General features: G+C 45.9%; 1 protein-coding gene across 1 annotated transcript in view; it reads right to left on the bottom strand.

Annotated features, from left to right (window-relative positions):
• Positions 1 to 23,116, bottom strand: part of REEP1 (receptor accessory protein 1) — a 68,428-nt gene that overhangs the window by 42,104 nt on the left and 3,208 nt on the right. The gene's annotated exons all lie outside the window — the stretch shown is intronic.

Below are 23,116 nucleotides of genomic sequence, written 5' to 3'. Positions count from 1 at the left end.
GCCCACCCAGATGCGCCAATGGGCCTAAAAATGCCAACTTTCCTGTTCTTTCGGTTGCCTTTCGTTTCCAAGTCTGAAAGGGATGCTGCCAGCTTCAAGAGTTCATGTAAGAAAGGAATAGGGATCTGTAAGTTAAAAATAGCACTACTGAGAACACTGAGAGGTTTTCTACACTAACTCCTCTCTGCATCACTGCCTAAATGCTTATTCACTTGGATTATTCTGGCCATGAGCATAGGCTTGTCAAAACCACTCTGCCCTGCCCAGGGTTCAGTCACTCTTATTCAATGCAGCAGGATGATGCTGCAAAGTCTAAATGTAACAGATTGCAGGGGAATGTTTATTGGCTCCCAACCTTTCCATGGAAGCTTCTGCTTTAAACTCATACATCTGGGTTTGCAGCTCTTGGGAATGGAAATGATCAGTGTTGCAGTCCCTAATGGTGGAGCCTCATGGACCCGCAGTCATCTTTCACATCCCACCAGTAGCAATTGCGTGCTGGGGGACTCATAATTACAGCCATTATGTGCATAAGACATTAAATATTAACACCCTGGGCTATGGTGTACCTTATGCTTCCTGGAGCTGGGGAAAGGGATTTGTGGAAGACTGGGGTGAGCCAGCACACATCCTGATTTCCGTAGCAGTGACCTGCTCTCCATCATGCTTACTGTAGCATAGCTTAGAGAACCTGAAGCACAATGCAGACTGCAGTAGAGCACCTACTGAGTGAGGAGAGTCAGTGTTTTACAGAGGCTCCACACTGGCTTCAAAAAGCTTTGCTGGAAGCAGGCAGCTCTGAACCCATTTCACTGCGCTGTATGCAAGGATTAGATCCAAGTGCTCAGATTCTGGGAAGCCAAGAGCATTTTTGTCCCTTGCTGTATCTTAACAGCAACACTGGTTAAGCAAGGGAGAACAGAGAGACAACAGCTTGATCCTGTTCTCACTGGAGTGACTAACAAATATAGGAGCAGGACTTAACCCAAAGGAGGCAGAGCTCACAAAAGGGAGAAAGCTCTATCATATTCAGCAGCCACATGAATAACGTTTTTGGCTCTCCTTTCAAGTACCACATTTCTATCCTTCCTCCTTGGCTTGGCTGCTATCTCACGCTTTGATTTCCTGCAAAGAGTCACTGAGTGATGGATATTCATTTCCTCAGTTTGTTCTGGGAACAGAAAGCAACTGGATCCTGAAGGAGCAAACAGTTTACGGGATCCCTGGAAAAGAATTAGTTGCAGACAATAAATGCTCGGAACAAAACCCAGTGAGGGAATGAAACCATGCAGTGATTTTGTGTCTGCAGAGCAAGGGGCAGTAAATCAGGTGATGTGCTCTCCCTAAATTGGAGATTGAGGGTTTCACTCATCTGCCCTGCAGTGTGCTGTGTGCATATATGGACATTTACTACTGCTGTGGTTTACCACACTGAAAACAGTTCAAGGAATGTTGGATTCCAGTCTTGTCATGGATGGGGCTTATTATGTGGCCTGAAGTCCCTTAACCTCTGGGTACCCCCTACAAATGAAAGACAAAAGATGTTCAGGCACTTCTGTAAAGCATTTTCAGGGGTTGGAGGCAAATACCTGCACACAGGCCTATTCCAGAAAGCCTCCTGAAGTTACTGTCTTGCATACAATTGATTTAATTCAAACATCCATCTCAATCCTATCTCTTCCTACAGTTCCTCTTCCCTGTGAAGACAATGCTTCTCTCTTCCCCCTCATCCAAGTTTCCTATGTAAGCAGTTACCATTGGTTCCTGCCTTCCTTCATCCCCATGCTCAGACTGTTGCCAAATCATTCCTTCTGCACACAACACACAAACCCAAGGCTGATTCTCTGCCCAAGCCACTAAGCCATTCCTTGTCTGTGTCTCCTTCCCAGCCTCCTTCGTGTAGGCTCTGCCCCACCACAGAATCACAGAAGGGTTTGGGTTGGACAGACCCTAAAATCATCCAATTCCAGCCCTATGGAGCTCTGCATCCATTACAGTGGCCTCACAAAAGGACAAAACAGCAGCTGTAAAGAAATCACTGAGGAGTCAACTAATTGTGCAACAGGAGGCAAACATCTAAGTAAAAGGTTAGTCTGCCTAAAGAGCAGGATAAGGATTAGTGCTGACAATCTTCTAATCCTATTAGGCACAGCAGTAATCCCCAATCCAAACCACAGTGTGTGCTTCTGGTCACTGCCTGTTGAAAGGGACACAGCAGAGGCAGGAGGGGAAGGGAGAAGGGCACCAGGGAAGCTCTGTAAGGGTGACTGTAAGTGCTGCACTTGTTTCTTTGCAGCAAAGAAATAGCTGAGGTGATCTGCTCCTGATGCAGTGACAGGGAATGTTCAACTGAATTGAGAGAACCAAGTCATAAAGGAGGGAGAAATCCTTTCTACCACCTGGAGTTAATCTGTGGAACTGACCAACTGTATTCATTTATGTAAGTTCATTACATAGGATCGGAGAGTTGGGTTTGGTTTTCACTATTCAAGTTCATCACTGAATGAGACAGGAAAGGACAAACCTTCCCGTATTGTAGGGTTGTTAGGGGAATATTAAAGCAACCAAAGTATTGGCTCCTCTTCAGTGATCCCTGTTGTATTCCAAGGGAGCAGCTGCACCATCACCAAACCCCCTCCTGTCTCCACTTACCAGTAGAGCTGCAGCCAGCCCTGGCTATTATATCCCTCTATTCCTTCTCCAGATCTGTTGGTGCATGACCTGGCCATCCCAGAGCGCAGGCTAACCCAGATCAGATTGGTTTGGGTTGGAAGGGAACTTAAAGCTCATCCAACTCCAACCCCTGCCACAGGCAGGGACACCTTCCACTGGAGCAGCTGCTCCAAGCTCCTGTGTCCAACCTGGCCTTGAGCACTGCCAGGGATGGGGCAGCCACAGCTTCTCTGGGCACCCTGTGCCAGCAGCACCCTCATAGGGAAGAGCTTCTGCCTAAGAGCTCAGCTCAGTCTCCCCTCGGGCAGGTTCAAGCCATTCCCCTTGGCCTGTCCCTACAGGCCCTTGTCCCAAGCCCCTCTCCAGGTTTCCTGCAGCCCCTTTAAGCACTGGAGCTGCCCTAAGGTCTCCCCTTCAGGAGCCTTCTCTTGTCCAGGCTGAACAAACCCAATACGACACTATTCCTATCAACATCTAGGTTCTAGCCTGGGGATCAGCATCAGAGCTGCCACCAGGACCTGGGAGGGCCCCATTTGACATCTTGAGTTCTGATGATTTTTCGATGCTCTTTTCCTCATGAGAGCCCTGGTCCTACAGCCACTTCCCTGTAAAATTCCCTCTCACATTCCATAGAGCAGCCACTGAAAGAAATGAAGGACTCTCAGTGGTTCTCAGCACTCAGGTCACCTCCATGAGTGCATATCCATTCTCTTGATTATTTTTAACCACACAGGTGCTTTGTGGCTGGTAATCCACTGTTCCAAACGTGCCAACCACATCCCAAACCGCCCAAGTTCTGCTCACATAGTTACCATAGTGTTTGGGCTGCCCAGACTTCACAGTACCACAACACGAATACAACAGCCCTTGTTTTGCCCATCAATAAACTAGTATTTCCATATCACTGGCACACAGCAGCCAAGATGGTAAATTCCTGCTCGCAGGAATGGACACATTTAGGAATCACTGAAATATTGCCTATTTCCTCAACATGTTCACTGGTTATCGCGTGCTTCTTGCACACGGAGCAGCAGCTGAGCTGTCTCCATGCCAGCATTCCTCACTGAAACCACCAAGGAGGGTGCCAATAGGTTTGCATTCCTTATCAGCACTCCTCATTAATGCTCACACAGTGCCACAGATTAAATATAAACAGCACATAACCTGCACCAAAGGTTCCCAGTTTAAATCCAGCAGCTGGGATGGGAAAAGAAGCAGTGCACAAGGTCAGGGATAGGGTTAACGTGAGCCCTTTGACAGGTCAAATGTCTGATATCCAAGAAGGGAATGGGCTGAAGGAAGCACCAGCTGCAGAGGGGGCTCCGGGCTGGTATTCCCTAGGGATGGCTCCTGAGGAGTCCTTGTGGTCATTTTGCAGCAGAATAGGTCCTGCTATTTAGGATCTGTCTGTTCACCCTCAGGATGACGGCTGACACCATCCCCACGCTGGGGCCCAGGAGATGTGGGTACCCATGGTGCCAGCCTGATAACACTGAGGATACCAACAGTGCATGATGCCTCAGTGGCAAAAACACCCCCAAGGAAGGTGCTGGGTCCTGACACCCTCGAGACAGAAGCAAACTGAGCACTTGGTCATGGTTAATGTAACCCAATGGCTGGCAAAACCTGATCACTGCTCTTGGGGTAACTGTGGATCAAAGGGATGCCTGACTCCTTCCAGCAGAAATACCCAGAGCAAGGGCTGTCCTTCATGCTGCTAATTGAAGCAGTCTGGATCGTCCCAAAGCAGCACATGTTCCTCTCCCACTGGAACCAGGGGCTGGAAGATGGCCAGGCAGAGGTGAAGAGACATGGAGAGGCAATTGGTGGAGGAAGTGGCCTTGGCCAGCCTGGAGCTATCCCACACCCATTACTCACATTGAGATCCTACCTCCAGACTTGGGTACTGAAGGTAAATGTCAGTTCCTTTTCCCCACTTCTTGTTGGAGGCACAAGAGAAGAAACACTAAAATAGCAACACTACTGGTGGAGAGCACTTGTAAAACATGAAGATAAGGCACGTGATGACTACTAAACCTCACATTCCTACTAAAGCTACCAGCAGTGAAGGGTCTCACAGTGTTGGTATTGACACCGACACCCTTGAGTACCTTATTTAAAGCCCGAGCAAGGTGAAGCAGGTACTTCACCCTTCCCAGGCTTATTGCTCACAGCTGTCTTCAGTCAGGCAGAACTGCACCAGTTTACACTCAAGCTAATGCCTCCAAGTTCTCTCTGCAGTCCTTCATAGAAGGCCTGTGTAGCTGCTATAAAAACACCCCACAGCCCTGCAGCTATTTTAGGAAGCAGATTTATTGCAGGTAGATGGCTTTACTAAGCCAGCCTGTTCTACTGCATGCTGCCTGGCCCAGTGGAGGTGGGCTGATGAGGAGTTTGGTTGCCCTTGAGGCTATGGGTCTACATGGAGAGTGTGCATTGCTGGCGTGGGGCCCCAGCCCATGGGTGAGGAGCTATATGTTGATAGGAACACCATGAGGCTCTGAGCAGCTGCCTGCAAGAGATAATGTTTCGTGGGCCCCATCAGAGGTATTTGCCCTGTTGCTGCTCCTCCCCTCTCCATGCTTTGGCTCAGCAGGACCCGCAGGAGAAAGCAGTCCTGGGCACTGAGCCTGCTCCCACTGCTTCATTAGACCCTTTCAGGGGAGCAGAAATAACTCATCACAGTGTGATGCTGAGGGCAATCAAATCTGTGCCTTTTAGAGAGGAAAACATTCCCAGCTATGTGACCGGGTCAGACCTTCACCCAGCTTCACAGCTCCAAAAAGGCTTCGCATCTGTGCGTGTCCCTGATGTTTTCTCTCTCCAGTTCCTGCTTTGAGAGCCCTGGCCTTTTCCAAGCCAAATAAATGGCAATTTGAAAACAAAATGGTATGTTTTAGATGGGAAGGGCTGCTTTTCCTGATTCTGGAGAGGGGGATGTTTGTGTGGAAAAAGGCTTTTTTAGCAGCGCTGACATTATATTCCAGAGATGACAGATGGGCAAAGATCTGTATTGTGAGTTAGCCTACAGATTAATGGCAGCTCGTGGTACAAAAAGGAACAGAAAGAGACATATAACCCAACCAAACTCATTTCTAGGTTAAAAAAGGATGGATTGCATAGCAACAAAGCTGGTTTGTGCTTTATTTTCACACAAAACCACAAAGATCATGCTGCAAATACAATCTTGGAGTTATTTTAACTGGTGCTCTCTGAATGAACATTTAGGAAGCTTAAACACCTACAGAAATGCCAGTTTCAGGCATAATCCTACATTCTGCGTATCCAAGAGCTCAGTTCAGACTTTCAGCACCCAACCAGAAGTGCCACCATTGTCTGAGGAGGTGGTGAGAAAGACAAAAGCTCCTATTTGTCTACTCCTCACTGCACAAGAGATTTAGACTCCTAGTGTTGTGCTCATGGGACAGAGAACAGAAATAACAAATCAAATCAAATTATAACTCATCCAAATTAACTGCAACACGAGCTCCTTGGAGTAATGTTACTTCCCAGGGACCGAATATTACCAGAAGTGCTTAACTAAGTACAAAGGGTATTTTAGCTCACTGATGTAATTTAAAAATCAATTTGGTCCTTTTTGGACCGATTTTTCAGCTAAAACCATGTAAAATGTTGCCTTCCCCTTGGGCTACCAATGGTTGAATCCACAGAAACTGATCAAGCAGTCCCAAAGCTGCTGTGAGTAGCACCAGGTCTCAAAGATCACCAAGACTCTTGGTAGAGGATGAAAAGCTTGGTTAGATCTCTACAGTAGCCAAGAGCAGTTTGGCATAGGAAGAGCTATCAGGCACGGTCATGGCCATCGTGATGCAAAACAGCCTGAGGAGAAGCCTTACTACTGTGTGAACTCTGCTAGTAAATGAACAATAACCAGCACAACTCCTTCCATCAGTAAGTGACCTCAACTCCTTACATCGATGGGGCTTGGAGCAAGCTGCTCTAGTGGAAGATGTCCATGCCTATGACAAGGGGTTGGAACTGGATGAGCTTTAAGATCCCTTCCAACCCAAACCATTCTTGTATTCCATGTGACTGTGGAACATTAACAGGGAAAACTAGAACACCAAACACCTGGAAAGAGCAGCCGCGTTGGAACCACATTGGACCCAACTCAATCATAAGCTCTGTGTTTCAGAGCTGGTATCTAACTCTTAGTTAAGTAAAAAAGACAACCAACAAACCCCACATCCACCTTGGAAACATCTCAAGGACACATTTCAGAGGATTCCAAAGTGCAATATAAATGTTAATGACTTGACTATCAAAGCTGATTGCACTTGCATTGATTTCTATTTCATTAGGGTCTTAAGTCTATTTTCAATGATAAGGCCACTCAGACCCGGTTGAAATGCTACAGGAAGCTCACATCAGACATGAATAGCACCCAGTTTGAAAGCAACAACATAGGAAACCTAAGGCAAGATGATTCTACAGGTGATTTCAGAGCATTCAGACCCTCTCACTGCTTCGGTTAATCAGGGTATCAGAATGCCACATGCTATATATATCAGCTGTGACATTGCAGGGAGTTCATGGGCTGTGCAAACCACCTTCTCTTTATGGCCCACAGACACAGGCTGCTATTTCTTCATTTCAGGGAGGGTCTGGGCACCTGCTCTTTTACTGGGATCTGCATAATTTCCATCTAAGAGGTAAAGATACAGTCATACAGCTTGGAAAAGACTTCTGATTGTTTTTCCTCCTATGTATTAAACAAGGATTTCTAGGGTGACTTTAATCGAGTTCTTCCCCCCAGGGTCATTTGTCATTTCATGCATCCTTTTTAATCCTTCCATTTTATACGTAAGAGTATCTTAATGAAACTCATGGTACAGTTGAGATAAACAGGAGGGGGAGATCTCCAGCTGGAGCTGAACTGATACAGAGCAGCCTCCAGCATACCCTAGATATAATGGAGAGGAAACCAGGAGACAAGGCTGTGTTGAAGGCACCGATCACTAATGAATAATCAACCAGAGCTTCTGGCTACTCCTCTGAATGCAGCTTCAACCACCAGCAAGATGATTTGCCTCTAATTAAACTTAATAAGAGGAAACCGGCACATTTAGTGGTTAATGTTAAATCACAGGGTTGGGATAAGTGATAAAACCCAGCAGGTAGGGGAGCCGAAAGAATAGTCTGCTCTGACATCTCTTGGGGCTGTCCCACGACATCTTCCTCCTTCACAAAGCAGTTCACAGGATGTAAAACGCCTACTGAATTTCCTGAATATAGGGGACTGCCTATATTGGTTTGTATATTGTGAGGACAGCCCAACACTGTGCTATCAAGGAGCTTCCTCAATAGTGCTTAATGGAGAGTAAGAGAACTTCGGGATGTAAACTGTCAGCCCTTTTTCTCCCTTATCAACAAACAGCAGTTAAGACATTAAGAAAGCCCAAACTATTGTCAACGCCTTTCTTCCCCACACTGCCCCATCTGAGAAGAGAAAGAGCAAAACCCATGTGACAGCATTTAGAATGTTCCTGTTCAAGTGAAAGGATGGCAAAGGTGAGAAACAGAAATGTGTCCTTTAGACTAGAAACATAGAGTAATTTAGTTAAGATCTCTACAATCTTTAATATGAAACAACTTGGAGTTTATCCCAGTCCTGTACAGTCAGGTTTGCAGTATACCCATCTCTGGAGCCTTGTTCCGTGTTTGCTTACCCTGGCTTTGAACAATTCTTTCCTTACATCTAAAAAAACTCCCTTTCCTACAACCTGTTTCCATTGCTCTCACCTTTCCATGGGCACCCCCACAAAAAGCCAGGCTCTGTAATAACCCATCACGTGTCTGAAAGCAGTAAGATCTGCCCTTCACCATCTCTTGCTCAGGCTGAACAAACTCATCCCACTCACCTCTCCTGATGCACTGTGTGCTCCAGTCCCCTTCCACTGGACTCACTGCACTTTCCTGGTGCCCTCCTACTAGACAGAACCCAAATGGGACACATAACCCCAGCTAGAAACTCCCTTACACCAAACAGAGGGGAACAATCACTTTCCTCAACCTTCTGGCCAACCCTGTTTCTAAATCAATCCTGTATTGAGGGTCCAGAGCATCCTTGAACAATGAGGAGACTTCTCCTTGCTGCTCGAACCTTCTTGCTCAGCCACATCACACTCTTTCCTTTGCAAGTGGTGCTGGCCCCAGGGAGCTAAACCGGGGTCCTGGTGTGACAATAACAGATGTCACTCTACAGCAGCCCTCTGAAGATGCTCTTTAAGCCCCCCTAAATGAGCTCTTGCAGTATAACAAACCTTTGTGAAACAGAACTTGACCACCAAGGGAAGCATGGGAAGAATAGCACCACGTTGTCTTAACTCTGGGCTTTAACAGGACCAGCCTGCCACTAGCAGAGAGCTTTAAAAGAAGGGGTTAGGGAGGGGAGACACTTGCAAACACCTATTGTTTTTATTCTCTTAGTCACCTTTGGGGAGCTGGTAGAACAGCTCCACTTCCCTTATCTCTACAGCCACATACCCACAGGGTAAGGCTTTGTGTCATTAACTGAGCAGCATTATACAATGGCTTTATGATAATGCATGAGCTATCATTAATGGAGAGTAAGCCACCCGTCAGGAGAGAGAAAGGAAGGAAAGGAAGGAAGGAAAGGAAGGAAGGAAAGGAAGGAAGGAAAGGAAGGAAGGAAAGGAAGGAAGGAAAGGAAGGAAGGAAAGGAAGGAAGGAAAGGAAGGAAGGAAAGGAAGGAAGGAAAGGAAGGAAGGAAAGGAAGGAAGGAAAGGAAGGAAGGAAAGGAAGGAAGGAAAGGAAGGAAGGAAAGGAAGGAAGGAAGGAAAGGAAGGAAGGAAAGGAAGGAAGGAAAGGAAGGAAGGAAGGAAAGGAAGGAAAGGAAGGAAAGGAAGGAAAGGAAGGAAAGGAAGGAAGGAAGGAAGGAAGGAAGGAAGGAAGGAAGGAAGGAAGGAAGGAAGGAAGGGAGAAAGAAAGAAAGAAAGAAAGAAAGAAAGAAAGAAAGAAAGAAAGAAAGAAAGAAAGAAAGAAAGAAAGAAAGAAAGAAAGAAAGAAAGAAAGAAAGAAAGAAAGAAAGAAAGAAAGAAAGAAAGAAAGAAAGAAAGAAAGAAAGAAAGAAAGAAAGAAAGAAAGAAAGAAAGAAAGAAAGAAAGAAAGAAAGAAAGAAAGAAAGAAAGAAAGAAAGAAAGAAAGAAAGAAAGAAAGAAAGAAAGAAAGAAAGAAAGAAAGAAAGAAAGAAAGAAAGAAAGAAAGAAAGAAAGAAAGAAAGAAAGAAAGAAAGAAAGAAAGAAAGAAAGAAAGAAAGAAAGAAAGAAAGAAAGAAAGAAAGAAAGAAAGAAAGAAAGAAAGAAAGAAAGAAAGAAAGAAAGAAAGAAAGAAAGAAAGAAAGAAAGAAAGAAAGAAAGAAAGAAAGAAAGAAAGAAAGAAAGAAAGAAAGAAAGAAAGAAAGAAAGAAGAAAGAAAGAAAGAAAGAAAGAAAGAAAGAAAGAAAGAAAGAAAGAAAGAAAGAAAGAAAGAAAGAAAGAAAGAAAGAAAGAAAGAAAGAAAGAAAGAAAGAAAGAAAGAAAGAAAGAAAGAAAGAAAGAAAGAAAGAAAGAAAGAAAGAAAGAAAGAAAGAAAGAAAGAAAGAAAGAAAGAAAGAAAGAAAGAAAGAAAGAAAGAAAGAAAGAAGGTCGTTATCAGCTTATTTACCCCTGGTGCCAAACACCACAGCCCATGGGCTGGAGCTGAGCTAAGATGACACTGCCTTGCTGCTGCTGGAGCTGGGAACCCCCCAGAGAAAGGAAATGACCCTACACGTGCCTAATAGTCACACTGTGATGCTTTCTATAAGGATCAGAGGCTGTGAAGCCTTAATCGGGCTACAGCTTATTGAAAGGGCTTCCTTCAATGACACTCTCCACCACAGCACCTAAATTCATCCTTTAGAAGCCGGAGGATTGAATTTTTCAGCTTAAATAAAGAGTAAATGAAACTCATTCTAAGAAGAGTTATATTCAGCACTTTCCAAGGGTTCACCTGTGTAACGGCACAAATACCCACTCCAGGATTCAGGAAGCTTTCATTTCTCTGACCTACTCATTCTAAGAGGCTTTCCAGGCCTATAACTGAGCGCATAGCAGGACCCGAGGCACAAACACCACCGCCTGTCTCTTACCATCCTCCATTAATTCTCCCCAAGCCTTTGGGTAAGAGCTGAGTTCTCCTATCCCCAATGCAGAGATTGGTTTCTTGCGAGCGCAGCTGAGCATTGCCCTGGTTGGATATCCATCACATAGCACTGATGTGCAGAAGCTGCATCTGCTGTGCCTTTAACTTGTGGGGTTGGGCAGGAGAGTGTCCCTCTTTCTGGCGTGGGGCACACCTGCAGTAGTGTGGGTGTAGTAAGATACTCCCAGGAGGAGATGCGGCCACAGAGCCTCTAAAATCCGTGCCATTCCCTTAGGAACTTGCACGTTGCCCAGAACCACAGCCTAAATTACAAGCTCCTGACTTGCAATTCACTTTGCAGGTGCATGTGGCAGATATAACCCGTGCAGTTTGCACACAGGATTCTAAACTCTCTTTGGCTTTACTCCATGAAGAGTATGGATACACAAATGCACATCAAGATAGAAACAGTGGAGTTCAGGCATTTCCTCAGCACTCCAGGATGTTTCTTAAAATGCAAGGCTTCTCTCCTGAACTCTGGAATCTCTTTACATCTACTCAATCGTCCTATATCACAAGTCATCCCACATCTGAACATATTCCTGCTACCAAAAGACAATTACTTCCCTGCTCCTCCCAAATCATTTTATCCCATTATCTCCTGGTTTTATAGTTCTTAAAAAACATTGATTTTCTTTTTAATAGCTTCTCCCTGAACCTCAACAGATGAAATGCTTTCCTGTTACACCAAGGACTACAGATTTCAGTCCTGTTAGTGTTTTAGTAAGCAGACCTTGGGTCTTTAATTGTAGATAAGGCAGAGGAAGGGGTCTCTTTTACCTTCCACCAATTCTCATAGTACTGCTACTACCCATCTGCATTACAGGTTTTAACAACCAGCTATTACCTGTAGTGAAGGAGAGACTTACTAGCAAGGGCAGATACTTAGTGAAGCATCTCACTGTACAGCACTTCCTATTGAGAGCTTTACAACATGAACTGGAAATCATACACTTCGGATAGAGATATTCCTAGGTTCAAATCCTTTACAAAAGCCTGAGGCAAAAGGCAGCTTTCAGAGATGATGAATATCTACAGGTTCCATTGACCATGCTGGAAATTAACTGGTCTTCACCACTGGAAAGCAGCAGTTTGGTCCCAGCTCAATGTGAGATCTGGAAACAAAAGTCGCAGTCCCAGGTTATGTTCTGTGCCAGCCTTTATCACCTCCATCCTTGCACTTAGATGATCTCACCCTGTGAGCGCAGCATCACAAGACTCACATTTGTTCATTGCATCTCATCAGGTGATGGCCTGAAAGCGATCAGAGGAACATCTCTGTTCAAAATAGATCCTCAGGATAAATGGGTTCTCAGGGAAGAATGAACAATCTGCAGGTTCAGAGGACTAAATCTCATGCATATATATATATATATGTATATGTGCATACTATAAAGGTTGGGATTTAAAGCCCAGCCTCTCAATGTGGTGAAGGGGTTTGATTCAGGGGTGTTTTTACTGCCTCCGCAGATACTCAATCTCCATTCTGACAGAAAATGTCATGTTCCCATCTGCATTCCATTTTGATCTCTCCCAGACTTCTCTTATCTTTTTGGATGGCAGGCTTTGGCTGAGAGCATTACAGAGTAAAAGGGATAAGGCACGCCATTCTCTTCTGCATTTCCCCAAGCACCAATGTGTTCAGATCAAAGCCTGTGACACAGGCAGAGCTCCATTCTTAACAGTATGAGGAATACCCCTTTGTGTCAGGCATGGATAAAAAGCCCGAGCGTTGCACAATGCAGAACAGTAAAGACTTTGCCTCTTCTCTTTCTTTTGGCTTAGGGACTTCACCTCTTTTCCCTTCTCACCTTGTCTTACACACATACAACCCTGCAGCCGGTAGCTACTCAATATAGAGAATGAAAGATAAACTGAGGCTTAGGAGCCAGATGGAGGCTTCACAGCTATAACTCGAGGGGAAAGCAAAGGGAAAGAGAGTCCCTGCTTCCAAGTTACAGCGATTCCTAAGCAAGCAGCTGCTTGAGAAAGCAGCTTGTGCTTTTTGTGGGAACACCCACACTGCCTGCTATCTTATGTATGCGCTGCCATCACTTCTTATTCATTGTGATACTGCTGGTTGCAATGGCACAGGCCGGCGTTTGTGCTCCTTCCCAGGCAAGAGGACACACAGAAGGATGGGAGTGTTACAAGTGCCACTCTCCGGATACAAAGCCTTGCTGTTTTGAAGTGAAATGGTTAATTGTCTCAAATACAACATGGAGCTGGGTATAAAAGGTGCCTCGAGAACTGGGTCTTCACACACTGCGCTCCCTGATGGACTCACTGCCCACAGTGAGGGTTCTTGGTTTCGAGAGCATACCTAAACCACAGCAGTGTTTGAACAGGGATCTGATTTGTTACAGCCAAGTGTCTGCAAACCTCAGCAGGATGGTAACTGGAAAAGAATGCTGAGCCATGCCAGTGGCCTGAGCACACATCAAACACACTATGGCAAAGAGAGGAAAGATACTTCATCTATAAGTAAACCTTGGGTGTGGAGAGACTTTACAGAGTGGATTTACATGACATTAACTATGAATCGAGACAATAAGCAGACAGTTTAGGCTTAAGCACCGTGCAAAATCTGGCATAGTATCTATGTACTTTAAATGCATGGGCTGCTTCACGGATGGCAGGCAGGATAGAATCATAGAATAGTTAGGGTTGGAAAGGACTTCAAGATCATCTAGTTCCAACCCCCCTGCTTTCACTCTGTCTGTATGCAGCCTCTTACCCAGCCCTGCTCACCCTGCACTGATCTAGGAATAGTCTGTACAAATACCCATAGGGTCTGCATCATCCATCACGTATGTCACATCCCCCTGGGTGCTGGAAATGGCTGTCAGGCAGCCCTTGGGATTCCCAGGTCTGGAAAGCCAGGAAAGCAGCACTGGTTTTAGACTGCCAGGATCAGGGATGCTGGCTAACAGCTAATGGCAGCAGGCTGTGGTTAGCTAGCATGCTGCTCCATAACACACCTTCAGCCCTGGTTGCTGAAGGGCAGGTAAAGCCTGATTCCAACCTAGTGATTGAATTCCCAACACTAAAATGAAAGAAACAACAAAACAACTGTCCTGACAGAGTCATGTCCTTGGGAGCCTCTATCCTCCATCTGTCCCCACTCAAAGACACCTTAACTTGAGGCTCCCAAGGAACACAAGTTCTCTGTTATCCCAAAGTGGACAATTTCTGGCCTATAATTCAATTTTCTAGGATCCAGCTGGCACCTTCTAGAAGGTCCTCAATGTTCTGAGCTGCAAACACAACCTTGTTGTTGTGACCTGGGTAATTTACACCACTCTGACTTCAGCAGCGCTGCAGCAGTCAATACAACTTGAAGCCCTGGTATTGCCTTAGGGATAAGAAAATGATTGAGGCTTGCACTGAAGCAGCATTTTCCAGCTATTCATTCCCTCTGTCTGCTGAACATCCACCCTTGATCCTTCAGGTTCAGCACAAGCCAGGACTGGGAATTCTGTGTGGTAGCTCTGGTTAAAATTGGGCAATGCATCACTCAGCACACTTCCACTGCCACAAGAGAGAAGCTGCAGTTATGCCACATCTGAACCATGTTCCCCATCTCATCTATTGTGGGGTTCTTGTTGGAAGGTTATATATGCAATTTGTCTATTGATTTGCATCTTTTTCGTTTGGATTATTTAATTTCACAAGGATTCTGTACCTCTGCTCATGTGTCTGTAAGGCTTTTTTGAGCCTATAAATGATGCACTTGTCACTGAGCCACTGGAATGGGTTGCCCAAGGAAGCTGTGAATGCTCCATCCCTGGCAGTGTTCAAGGCCAGGCTGGACAGAGCCTTGGGTGCCATGGTTTAGTGTGAGGTGCCCCTGCCCATGGCAGGGGGTTGGAACTGGATGATCTTAAGGTCCTTTCCAACCCAAACAATTCCATGATCCTATGATTTGATTGCTAAGTTAAAGGAAAAAAGTTGGTGCAATTCCTGCTGGATCTAAGAACCTCCAAATCTTCTAAGTGAAAGTGTGGTTACTTCAGGTGCTGAACCACCATTACCATTCCCCATCCAACAGCCCACTCTGACACAACACACCATATACAAAATATATGTATATACCATTTATACCCCATATACAAGGATCTATCTCAAAATGTATCCAAATACCGATGAAACCAGCTTTGTCTAATGAGACAAAGTGAGATGGGAGACTACAAGCACAGACACAGGTATAAGCAATAAAACAGAAATTCTGGTAGGCCTGCTATAAACTACCATAGTGATGAGATTCATGACAGTTATAGCTCCATACATCTATGGATATATCCATGAGAGAGAATCCCTGAGAAGGGATTATTAGATCACAGTTTCTCCCTAAATCATGAGAGTCAGCAGGGGGCTGGTTTGCATGACAGCATCCTGACAGCTATGAAAAGAGGTCAGCACAATATAACAAGCAGGAGAAAATCCTACATCATCTATGCAGGATGCTATTTCCTCTTAGTTCACTGTGGGTTTAAGGTATCTGCTTTAAGTAACAGCTTCCTCTCTCTATTTGATCCTACAAGAAAGACCCTTTCTGTATATAGGACAGAAGGATGTGTTGCCATGGAAATTTTTATGATCTACTTAAATTCAACAAATGCAACCTTATAGGGGTGTATTCCCCAGAGGATCTCCATTTAATTCTTAATGCTCTTTCTAAATAGCAGCATCTTTTTGGTTTGGCCAAAATCCTCATAAGCAGAGTGAAAACAATAAACCTGGGAAGTGGGATCCTTTGTTCAGCTGCAAAACAGGGAAGATGTAAACAGCCTCCAAGCTGCCCTGTCAATGTGCTTCAAATCACACCTACATGGATCATCTGGAAGGCAGAAAGTCTCATTCAGTGCCTGTGCTCATTATCATCCCAGTCTTTTCCCTTGAAATATATCACTAAACCTAAAGCCTTTCAGCCTCTGGGCAGCTCCAGCCTCCATCTTTCTCCTTCAAGTGTCACCATGAATTCTGCAGGTAGATTATAGGAGGCAGATGGTGTTATTCAGGCTGATCGAACACTGGGGATAGTTTGTTGTGGGTCACATAATACGGGTGGCTCAAAGGGCTAAGTTTAGACCTGCACAGACAAACAGCTTCCCAAGTCCCCAGCAGAAGAAGCAGCAGGACAAGCAAAACCCTTCCAATGAGTAGGATGAGACCTAAGAGCCTCAAATTGCTTGTCCATGAAGGGGTCCAAAGCAGAGCATGGTCCATAGCAGCCCAGTGGGAACTGGCCGAGTCAGAACAGCAACCTTATCACTATGGCTGTTTGACCTGCAGCCTGGGTGAGATGCTCTGCATCTTCCAGCAGCCTTCCAGTATCTGAAGGGGGCCTACAGGGATGCTGGGGAGAGACTCTTCATTAGGGACTGTAGTGATAGGACAAGGGGTAATGGGTTCAAACTTAAACAGCAGAGGTTTAGATTGGATATAAGGAAGAAGTTCTTTACTGTAAGGATGGTGAGGCACTGGAATGGGTTGCCCAGGGAGGTTGTGAATGCTCCATCCCTGGCAGTGTTCAAGGCCAGGTTCACAGAGCCTTGGGTGCCATGGTTTAGTGTGAGGTGTCCCTGCCCATGGCAGGGGGGTTGGAACTGGATGATCTTAAGGTCCTTTCCAACCCAAACCATTCTATGGTTTTATGATTCTGCCCACATGCTCACATAGAGTGTGAGAGCATTTTGGCTGAAGACATCAAGACAAGGGTAGCCATGAGGTGTGGGATGACAGGAGAAGGTTGCCTTCCTGTAATGGTTCTGCTCTTAGTCTTGACCAAGTGCTTCCTATCTCTTCTCCCTAGAGGGGCTTTCCTCATGAAATGCCATCTATGATCCCTGGTTTCACTCCTCCAGTCAGGACTGCTCTGCCATAAGAAAAGCCATCCCTATGCAAAACATCCCACAGCATCCCTAAACTTTCAACCACTGGCTTGGAAATCTCAGCTCTCAATTCCTATTTACAGTGCCAGCTTCTACTGCAGAGACTGTGCCTCATGCCCACAGCAAGGTCTATCCCATGTGAAGCAGAACTGGCAGCTCAAATGGACAGAAGTTGTCACTAAAGCCTATTTTACAGGTACCACATTAAGAAAGAATAACTAACTTGCCCTCTACCCACAGGGACTCTGCATCACTGCTGAATCCAGGCTCTTGGGATTCCCATACAGAATCTGCAGCACAAGTCTCTTCCTCCTCCCTCATACAGGCTATTTGTCATAAGCCTCCCTCTAAAACATGATGCAAGAAATGACATGTCTTGGCTTTCCTCTAAAAACCACATATTTAGAGGCTGGAAACAAGAGATAGAACAAATGAGCTCAACTGAGCTGAATGAAAGGAAGCAACAACATGAACTCAACAGCTCCTTGAGCAGGAGCTGCAACTGTTGATGCTGATAGCACTTGCTCGGTAGACTCTAAGGCAGGCGACACACAATGCCTACATCCAAAAAGGCTCAAAACTCCAGACAAACAAGAAGGACATTCTTTCTAGCTCCTCACAAACAGGTTCATCAATACTGGGTTTATTGCCCTGTAAAACTGGCTGGTTTTGGAAGCAAGATGACTGTTGGTTCCACCAGAGGGAACGGGGGAAGGCAAACTGCAGCTTTATCACCCAGGTGATCGATTCCTCCTTTGGAATTGGTGTTTATTTATCAGCAAGCAGGGAATGGGCACAGCAAACAAGGAGGCAGCATCTGAAGAAACAACTGTTATGCAACGTGGCAGCAGGGCAGCGTTCCCAGCTGTCCCCCTGTTGCTCCCAAGTGTCTGTCTCCAACCTGACACCTAATCCTCTACCTCCGTATAAATGTGTGGCCCTTCTGAAACACAATCCCTGCTCTTCAGTTCTACTATACAACCAGCTTCTCTCCCTCTTCAGTATCATAGAATCATAGAATAGTTAGGGTTGGAGAGGACCTTAAGATCATCCAGTTCCAACACCCCTGCCATGGGCAGGGACACCTCACACTAAACCATGTCACCCAAGGCTCTGTCCAACCTGGTCTTGAACACTGCCAGGGATGGAGCATTCACAACCTCCCTGGGCAACCCATTCCAGTGCCTCACCACCCTCACAGTAAAGAATTTCTTCCTTATATCCAATCTAAACTTCCCTGTTTAAGTTTCAACCCATTACCCCTTGTCCTATCACTACAGTCTCTAATGAAAAGTCTCTCCCCAGCATCTTTGCCCTTCTGGCTATGTGGCAGCCTACAGGTCACTGCTTTATCCTCCATATCAAACCAAGACCCCTTATCCTCACCTTGTAGATCCTGCAAAATGCATCTACAAGGAACAAAAAGCAGAGCACCCTACTAAGGAAACGTGTCTGCTCTGAGGTACATCTCAAAAGGTGAAGCTTAGAAAGTACCATCCATGTTTCTAGTCCTGACATGCTCCAGGTCCTGCCTGCAGGATAAGGCAAACCCCCTCCTGTTATCTCAGTCCTTCTCCTCAGAAACATACTATTCATGGCAAGATAAAACACAGCTTTCGTTTTGTGGCTTCTTCTTGCTCATTCTCACCACCGTGCCCACCATCTGGTTTGCCTGTGTTTCACCAGTTTCAATCCAGAGCTCCTCAGAGCAGGAATCTTGTCCTACGACACGCATGTGAACATAGTACCAGGCATAGTGTCACAAAGAAATTATGAAGGAGCACAGGATCACTCTCATAAATGATTCACATAGGAGGCAGAGCTGCATTTATTCATACATCAGTTATTTCTATACTACTACAGAATTCAGGAGAACCAGCTACAGACTAAATGCCATTGCCACGGGTGCCTAGGCAGGAAATTAACTGTATCCCAGTGAAACCAGGACATGCTGCAAAATCAAGGATACTGAATGAGACTTCCTGCCCCTAAGAGTTTACAATCTAAAGAGCATAAGAGTAATAATGAAAGTATGGGACATGGAATGGAAGTATGAGACATGGGGAAGTATTGTAAGGGTGGTGAGGCACTGGAATGGGTTGTCCAGGGAGGTTGTGAATGCTCCATCCCTGGCAGTGTTCAAGGCCAGGTTGGATGAAGCCTTGGGTGACCTGGTTTAGTGTGAGGTGTCCCTGCCCATGGCAGGGGGTTGGAACTGGATGAGCTTAAGGTCCTTTCCAACCCTAGCTATTCTATGATATTAGGACACCCTCCTCTACAAAAAGCAGCATGTGATGAATTTCAACAACACAGGCAATTTATGAGAGAGTTTGCCATCTAAGTGTTTTTCTTGCCAAAAGCCCCATTATTACAAGGATGCATCCCTCCATTAAGTGGTTTCAACTCACCAGACCTACCTGAAATGTGCTGGCTGACCCTGACCCTAACCCAGTCAAGTGTTGAAGTCAACAAAAGGAAACAGACTCAGATCCTAGCTGCCTAACATGGACATGGAAGGAATGTTGACACCAAAAATTCTATGGTAATCCAAACTGGACAATGCTCTGCTCTCATCAGACCTCACCTGGAGCATTGTGTGCAGTTCTGGTGTCCTCAACATAAAAAGGACATGGAACTGTTGGAACAAGTCCAGAGGAGGCCACGAGGATGATCAGGGACTGGAGCACCTCCTGTATGAAGACAGGCTGAGAAAGTTGGGGCTGTTCAGCCTGGAGAAGAGAAGGCTGCGTGGAGACCCCATAGCAGCCTTCCAGTATCTGAAGGGGGCCTACAGGGATGCTGGGGAGGGACTCTTCGTTAGGGACTGCAGTGATAGGACAAGGGGTGATGGGTTGAAACTTAAACAGGGGAAGTTTAGACTGGATATAAGGAAGAAGTTCTTTACTGTGAGGGTGGTGAGGCACTGGAATGTGTTGCCCAGGGAGGTTGTGAATGCTCCATCCCTGGCAGTGTTCAGGACCAGGATGAAGCCTTGGGTGACATGGTTTAGTGTGAGGTGTCCCTGCCCATAGCAGGGGGGTTGGAACTGGATGATCTTAAGCTCCTTTCCAACCCAAACCAGTCTGTGATTCTATGAATACTCCTGCAGCACCCAAGTCTTCACCTACCTTTAAGATTAGCCTGAAAGTTCCCAAGACACCCTCTCTGTCTGCTGAAAGCATGGAAGCAGAAAGGCAAATGCAGTCCTTAATACTTAGAAGCAACTGCTCACAAAGTAGGAGGCACAATCACAGAAGTATAGAATGGCTTGGGTTGGAAGGGACCTTAAAGCCAGGTTATTCCAAGGCCCATCCAACCTGGCCTTGAACACTGCCAGGGCTTTCCCCACACTCACAGTGGTAAAGAATTTCTTCCTAATATCTTAGGATTTACCAGTTGTAAGTAGTGTAATTCCTTGACTGAGGAGCCTGACTTGGGCAGTCTGTCTGTTGCATTCTGCTCCGTGACTTTGACAACAGCACTGAGGAGCTGAAAGGGAATGGGGTGCTATTTGGACTATTTAACCCTTTGGTTGTTTGAGTGTTTCAGATAGCAGCTGTGCAAATCCGTAGTTTTGATCTAACCAATCACAATGAACCACAGACACATTGCCCAATTCCCTGGCTCAGATCCCCTTCCAGTAATATATTAATCAAGGAGCCTGGAGGAAATACTCCTGTTATCTATAGGTTATACAGTTATATAGGTTTTCTGGGGAATACTGGACACATCACTTGATCTCCCAGTGCTTCAACACCCTTACCAGTACAATGGCAGCAAAAATCATTCTAACACAGCACTAAATGAATGCTTCAAAGTGCTCTAATAGAGTGAAATGGAAAGAGTCCCACAAGGGCAAAACAGTGTATTAGGGCAGTTGTAAAGACCAAGTCCCTCAGCTATATCCCATAGCTTGTAGTTTGGTACAACATCCTTCCTCACCAAACCAGGACTAGTAACATCTGTGCTGTGCACACAGAAACACTTCCCCATTGCGGCTAGAAGCATTCCCAGCACATCTGTGCCTGAGCAGGAGTATCTGGGTCAGGCTGGCAGAGCAGCAGCGTTATCCTGCAGTGCCAGCACCAGGGTCACATTTCACATGAAGGGCAAAGCAAATGTCACACCTGCGCCTCTGTCACTTGCTGTCACCAACAGGTCCTGCCCCTCGGCAGAGCTGTACAGGCAGGGATGCACGTGGTGGGTGCTGAGCTGGGAGCCACAGAGACTGCTTGCTGCTCATGGAATGCTTTGTGTTGGTAGGAACCTCAAAGCCCATCCAGTTCCAAGTCCCTGCCATGGGTAGGGACACCTTCCACTGGAGCAGATTGCTCCAAGCCCCTGTGTCCAACCTGGCCTTGAGCACTGCCAGGGATGGGGCAGCCACAGCTTCTCTGGGCACCCTGTGCCAGCGCCTCAGCACCCTCCCAGGGAAGAGCTTCTGCCTAAGAGCTCAGCTCAGTCTCCTCTCTTTCAGTTTAAAGCCATTCCATACAAAGCAATAAAACCCAGAGTCCTTCACATCACCTGCCAGCATCAAGCAAATAACAGACTGTGAAAAGGGACCTTCACACACAGGGTGTGTAACAACTGAAACACCAACATTCCAACAACCAAAGCGCGGGGCTGTGCTATGCCTTCACCTGCTTGTGCAGCTCCCGTCCCTGCCTGCCTCAGAAAGAGGATGCAAGTTATTTTCTGCCATCATATAGTATCTATTATATGGATTTTGGGGTGGGTTTTTTCATTCATGAATCTCTCCAGGTTTCACACACACACAGGAGCAGGAAGGATGGGCTGAGTTTCCCTGAAATGGGAAAGAGAAAGCTGACGAATTGAGACAGGGAAGGAAATCTCACTCATCAGGTTAAAGAATCCCTTGGTTCCTCTTTGGCTTTGTTCAGACCTACCCACTCCCAGTGGCACCCAGAAGAAAGACTGCCTCTGGTAAATCCCTGTTACATCCACACAGGGCTGGGAATTCCCTGATGTGTACATAAATGAGGCTGCCACCCCACTTTACATCAAACCATGAGAGAACAGACAGGCTATTACCAATGGCTTGATTTACAAGAAAACAAATACAGGCAAAAAAAGCATCATTATGGCTGTGGGTTTTAACACGTTTAACCATCCTGTAGTAATCTGTCACACATTCCTAAACTCCTCACAGCAGGAATTCAAATGCTGAAGACACACAGAATCATCTTGGCTATTGATGACCTGTGTGATCCAGCCTCATTTCCCCTGACATCTCCTTCCTCTGCCACACATTGTAGATGAAAAGGCTTTCACAGCACCGAACTGTCAGAATTGGAGCCAAAATCTCTATTTCTGCTCTGCATTGCTCCAAGCACAAAGAGCAAGTTCCCTGTTTGTGGGAAAAGGATAGGAATTCCATGCAAATGCAATAGGCTGCATTGACAAGGATACTGGAGAGAGACTCTTCATCAGGGACTGTAGCGATAGGACAAGGGGTGATGGGTTCAGACTTAAATAGGGAAGTTCAGGTTAGATCTAAGGAGGAAGTTCTTTACTGTGAGGGTGCTGAGGCACTGGAATGGGTTGCCCAGGGAAGCTGTGAGTGCTCCATCCCTGGCAGTGTTCAAGGCCAGGTTGGATGAAGCCTTAGGTGATAGGGTTTAGTGTGAGGTGTCCCTGCCCATGGCAGGGGGTTGGAAATGGATGATCCTAAGGTCCTTTCCAACCCAAACCATTCTATGAGTCTCTATATGAGTCACTTTTAACTACAAAATGCTGTTAGACAACAGCCAAGAGGTACAGCAGAGCAGCAACCACCCAGGACTGCCAGTGCTGTCCACTGTAGATGAACTGGACTCCATTAATGAAGACAAATCCCAAGTCCTGCTAGAGTGGTCTCTACCACTTGAAGCAATAAAGAATCTCCTTTGGAATGAACAGCAATGAACTGCAGATGCAGGATGTGCCACTGATCACTTCTGGTCTGTCTCAGGGAAGATGAATCCAGCACGGTTCATTACACTTCCCAGAGGAGCAAACTGAGCCACAGGTGTGCCAGGACGTCCTCTGAGATGTACTCACAGAGGATGCATAAAAAAGAGGCTGTAATTAACCTACAATAAGGATGTGATTCCATTGCAGTAACTGGGAGAGACCAAGCAACAAATAACTCCAAAACCAAATAAAGCCACAGAAGAACCAAAGAATTCTTTAACCTGATGCAGCAATTACAGTGATCAGAGACATCCCTTGGTGGAAAAGTCACCTGTAACCTGCTACCATGAGAAAAAGAACATCCTAATGTTGCTGTCATTGAGGCGAGTGAGAAAACTTCCCTGAACCACAGGAGGATGAGGAATGAG

The sequence above is a fragment of the Melopsittacus undulatus genome, chromosome 7, assembly GCF_012275295.1.
Source record: "Melopsittacus undulatus isolate bMelUnd1 chromosome 7, bMelUnd1.mat.Z, whole genome shotgun sequence".
Lineage (NCBI taxonomy): Eukaryota > Metazoa > Chordata > Aves > Psittaciformes > Psittaculidae > Melopsittacus > Melopsittacus undulatus.
The sequence above is the reverse complement of the archived record's forward strand: the minus strand, read 5'-3'. Positions and strand labels throughout refer to the sequence as shown.